Consider the following 5,562-nt stretch of genomic DNA (forward strand, 5'->3'; position numbering starts at 1 on the left):
CGGGCTCTCCCGGCTCGGGCGCAGCAGGCGGAGGCCCGCCCCCGGCCCCGCTCCCGGAGCCCCAGCCGCCCCGCCCACCTCAGGCGGAGAGGGGGCGGGGCGCCGCAATCGGACCCCGCCTCCGAGAGGGAGGTGAGCAATGGCACAGCCGGCCCCCGAGGTTCCCCTACGCGGTGCGACGACCCGAAGGGCGCCCTGCCAGAGGCGCGTTCGAGCCGTGGTCCCGCCCTCTCACCGGTTTGATTGGACTGGTCCGGGGGTGTGCGGGAGGGGCGGGGCGCGCGCGGGGGATGCCGCAACGATGGTTTCGTCCAACCGTGAGGCCAAGCCCCCTCCTCCCCCCGGTTCAAGTTTCTGCGCCCGGAGGACGCGGCCTGGGCCAATCCCAGGACTACAAGGCGGTTTTAAAATGCAGGTAGGGCTGGGGGGTAACGGGGACCGGTGGGAAAGGTAGGGCAGGGCTTCCCTTAAAGGAGACGCGCGAAAATGATCGCCCCCCCCATCAGACCCGCGTCCCCGACCCTCCTTTTCTCATTCTTAATAAACAAATGCCCACCGGGTGGGCTCAGCTCCCTTCTTTTTTCCCCGGGAGCACCAGAGTTCGGTATAGTCCGAGAGAGGAGGAACAATAGGACCCTGATGTAGAAGGTGGGCAGAGCTGCTCTTTGTCCCTTTCAGGGCCACCGACCTCCTCCGCCCTAATATCTACCTGGGTTCCCCTGCCTAAACTCTCAGCGGGACTGTCTTTCCGCTCCTAGCTAAGGACTGTAGAGCCTTGCCAGTCTTTTCTCAGGGCCAGATCTCTCCCCTCTTCCCCAGGCCTGTTGAGGCAAGGGGACCGGGGACCTGCCCATTTCCTGGAGCGGCTCTCAGAGCCCTACCCCTTCGCACACTCAACCACTAAATCCCTGGGATTGGAGGAACGTCTTTGGTTCGCTAGGTGGAAACCCTTGTGAAAGCCGAGGGAAGGTCTTCCACCGCGGCCCATAAAGCTGGGGTCCAGAGGCGCACAGCAACGGGAGAACCTTCCCCCGCCCCGCATCATTGCAGGGGATTCAGATCTTCCTACAGCCTGTAAGTCCGGTCCCCAAAGCGCATTTACGGCGCTTCTGCAGTCGGCAGACCGAGGGAAGGGTGCGTTTCCCCTGGACCTGCCAGGAGATAACCCACCCCGGGCGCACGCACACCGGGGTAAGCTACCCAGGTCCTGGAGCGCGTGCCCGCGCAGCAGCTGACGTCCCCTTTTACAGTTACTCAGCCGTTTACTGAACCACTGCGTGTATCCTCTCACACCTTCCCCAGCGTGGGGGAATTCTACCCGGGCAAGACTACAGAGACCACTGCCCTCTGAGGATACTTAGCGTTCTTGGGAGAAGGGACAGTAGAATATGAGAAGATATTGTGAGGCTGTCTGCAGCGCAATGCAGGGAAATCAGTCCCCATAGTCTCTGGGAGGGACTAGGCTGTGGGAGCTTGGATCTGAGCCTGAGCAATAAGGACAAAGGTAAGGGGCGTAGGCTGTTCAGGTGGAGGGAACAGCTATTGGAGTGGCCTTAGGGTTTGGCCTATTAGCGGAAGGTTCAAAGGACCCGTGAGATGACTCAGTAGATAAAAGAACCTGATGCCCAGTCTGACAACCTGAATTGACTCCCAGGACCCACGTGATGGCAGGAAAGACCCTACTCCCTCAAGTTGTCCTCTGACCCCCATACGTGGGCCATAGCATGCATAAACCCTCACACACAAATAAATAAATGTAATAGTATTTGAAGAAAGAGAGAGAGATGGAAGGAAGGAAGGAAAGAAGGAAGGGAGAGAGAGAGAGAGAGAGAGAGAGAGAGAGAGAACAAAAGAGAGCCACGGGTGGTGCAGGTCACCAGTCCTAAAACTTGAAGGCAGAGGGCTGGGGGAATCTCTGGGAATTCCAGGCAAGTCTGGGCTACAGAGTGAGATTCTGTCTCAATAGAAGAAAAAGAAGGATGAAACATGAGGTCTGAAGTCGAAGGGCAGTCCCAGGTGTGACTTGAAGCAGGAGAGCTGTCTTGACTGTCTTAGATCACCTTAAGAGACTGTGGCTCTTGTGTCAGGGTTGGGAACCACACAGGTTGGGCTTGATTCAGTCCTCTTACAAACATGCGTGTGCGCGTGCGCACACACACACACACACACACACACACACACACGGCACTTGGAGATGAGCTCTGGAGAAAGGGATGGGGAAACGATGAGCCCCAGGGGGTACTGAGGCCAGCAGCACACTCAGTATGGGTGAGTCAGCTGAGTGTTCTGCAGGTCCAGCCCAGTACAGTTTGGCCTTAGAAAGGAAGGGACTTAAAACAGCTTGTGCCTGGGGAAGCTGCAGATGTGTAGCCAGATTCAGTAGGCTCCCTGGAGGCTCCCCTCAGAGCAAAGACTATGTTGGGGAGTTGCTCCAGGGAGAGAATGGGGGGAATGAGCAGAGCACACACCCAGGGGGACACTTCTGCTCACCAGGGAAATTGCTGAGACAATTCAATTTGTCCTGGGCTTTGTGGAAGCCGTTTGTCTCCTTGTGGTGTTCCTATGTTCCTCTGTCTTCTGTTTCTCCAGGGTGACTGTTTCAGCGGAGAAAAATGAAACCTTTATCCAAGCAGTGGTTCAGATCATCTACACCCTACTGGCTGGGAAGCCTTCCTCCAGGACCTTGAGAACCTCCCTGGAGAGCTTGGGGAAGGCTCTAGCGTTGGTGTTGCTGGGTGGTTTCAAAGAGACTTGCTGTTCCCCTTTGCTCCACATGGTTGGTAAGAAGAGGATCCCAGGACTGAACTAGCATCCCGAAGCAAGAGGAGATCTCCAGGACAAATGTGCTGTGTCCCCCTAGAACACTCCGAATCCAGTATAGCCACAGAGCAATTTCAAGGCCAGCCAGGGCTACACAATGAGATCCTGTCAGTCCCACACACACTGCTAGTGTAAGGGGCTCTTATTCCTCGCCAGGCCTACAGCTCTAAGCTCAGACTCCAGCTCTGACAGCCCTAGCTCTTTGCTAAGCAAATGATTGACTCCAGTGCATGTCCCTTGTTTTAAAGGGGGGAAAGTGAGTCCCAGAAAGGAAACACTTTGTCCAGGGTCGTTTTCATTCATTGGTTTACCAGACACATGCATGTGCTCCAATACATAAGTACCACCAACAAGCAAAGCAAAAATACCACTCATAGCTTCCTGGGGCCCTGAGAAAAGCTTTCCTGGGGAAGCTGAACCCTGAAAGCTGAGGGGTGATTGACCGAGATTGGGGGCGCATCAAGTGGATGAAGCAGCAGAAGCAGGGGCCAGGTGAGTCACGGAAGAGCCCGGGTGTGGAGCGGGGGAAGGAGGCATAGGCAGTGGAGCTGAGTGGAGGAGATGGTGAGTTTGTTAGCACCATACTGGGGGCTCTGAGAAGCAACCATAGCAGCAATAATAACCAGCAGGAATAGCTGCATAGATTACCTGCCCCTTCAGTAAACCAACTCCGTAGGTACTCTAGTACTAACCAACCAGGCCAGGAGTAACTTGGACAGTTAGCAATGGGAAGGAGGTACAGGAGGGAGTGGCTGGAATCTCAGGTGGGGTGGGGTATCTAATTACCCTCCCTAGCCCTCCTGAGGCAATGTCAACTGGCCTAGCCTTAAGTATCATGGCAGTGGCTGTCAGGCTCAGAGGGCAGTGTCCCACAGCAGGGTTTGCTTGGGCATTAAGTTCTAGGCTCCAAATGCAGCCTTTGAGTCCTGCTATGTATATCTCTGTGACAGCTGGCGGCTGCTCCTACCACCCAGTCCTGCCACTTGCAGATGCTCTGCATGCCAGGCCTCGGGTGCTACCTCAAGTCCCAGGTCTACAACTAGCGGCCGTGCACATGCGCGGCAGAGATCGGAGACCCAGCTCCTCCCGTGTCTGAATATTTCATGCAGTGAGGGTGGAATGAAAGAAGCAAAGACCTTAATTGTTAATGTGACTTCTGCTGGCTCTAGGCCCAGCCCTCCTGGCCCCTCCTGTTTGAAATAGCAACAGTGGATCACGATAACTCCTCTGGCACCCCAGGTCTTACACCCCGCCCAGTGTGAGGCCAGGCTAGAAAGAAGCTGACCCCCTGACCATCACCCTCCTACAGAGTGTGACACTCTCAAAGCACACATGAAGACTCATGGAGACCATGAGGCAAGTGTTGCTTGCCCAGAAAAGGGGGTGGGGCAGAGAGAGAGGCCAGACTAGTGAATGTTATAGAGCCTGGACTGGAAATTGTGTTCATGAAACTCTGAAAACCTACACAACCAGACAAAGATGCAGTGACCAACACCAGACCAGGATGCGATGAAGCCTTCCATCTTGGCATCCCAGGTGCCCACAACCCGTGTTAGCAAATCAAGGTCCCAAGGCAGCAAGGTCAGAGCAGCCCCAAAGTCTCAGCCCTGAAAAGTCCATGAAACGCAGCCCCCAACCCCTACCCAGACCCATGCCACTTGAAAATCTGGGAATAATTGCAGTCTGGAGGACTGGGATGCTCTAGGCAGGCTTCTTCCCTGGCATCAGACCCGTGTGTATGGGACAAGCCCTGAGTGTCTGGCGTTAGAGCAGCATTTTCAACCTGTGGGTCTTGACATCTTTGGATTTAAAAAAAAAAAGCCCTGTGCAGGGGTCACCTAAGACCATCAGAAAACCCCTTTCCGTTAGATCTACAGCGGTAGCTGAACTGTAGTTATGGAGTAGCAATGAAATTGGGGTTACAACATGAGGGGGTGTTAAACAACTGCTCTAAACACTTTGCCTAAAGGTGTTCACATTGCCTCAAGGGGTTCTGATATACACTACCCAGGATGCAAATCTCTAGTAATAAGGGAGGGACTAGAGTTGGTAGCATTGGCTGCCATCTTTTTCACACTCCTTTATTCTTTGCTCCATAGCCAGTGTGGTGACATGAAAAGTAATAACACTACCTGGGACTCGTGGACACAGACTCCCAAAGAAAGAGGCCAGCACAAAAGAGAAGAGCATCTTGGGCATATTGCAGAGCTTCAGAGTATTGGGGTTGAGGAGATCCTGGAAGTGGAGCAGAGGAATGGGAAATGAGGGGAAAATACAAAGGTCAGGAGTAAGAATGAGGGCTGGAGAGATGGCTCAGAAGTTGAGACTGCGCTTCCAGAGGTCCTGAGTCCAATTCCCAGCACCCACATGGTGGCTCCCAACCACCTGTAATGAGATCTGGCACCCTCTTGGGGCACACAGGTATACATGCAGAGCGCTCAAAAAGGAAGACAGCGTTCTTTAGCCAGCTCCACGATCTACAAGACACCAGGATAATGGGATCCTCAGCTGAAGGAACCTGTTTTCATACCTCATACCTCATCAGAGGGATGAGGGAGAGTAAGACATTTTCGCACATTGTTAACAATTCTATTGAGTATGCATACCTGCATGGACATCAGAGGAGCTTGCAGGAGTGGATTCTCCCACAATGTGGGTCCATGGGATTGAATTTCGGTGGCCAGGCTTAGTAGCAAGTAACTTTACCCACTGAGCTCTCTCACACATGCACACACACGCGCG

Source organism: Microtus ochrogaster, chromosome 1, assembly GCF_000317375.1.
Source record: "Microtus ochrogaster isolate Prairie Vole_2 chromosome 1, MicOch1.0, whole genome shotgun sequence".
Taxonomy (NCBI): domain Eukaryota; kingdom Metazoa; phylum Chordata; class Mammalia; order Rodentia; family Cricetidae; genus Microtus; species Microtus ochrogaster.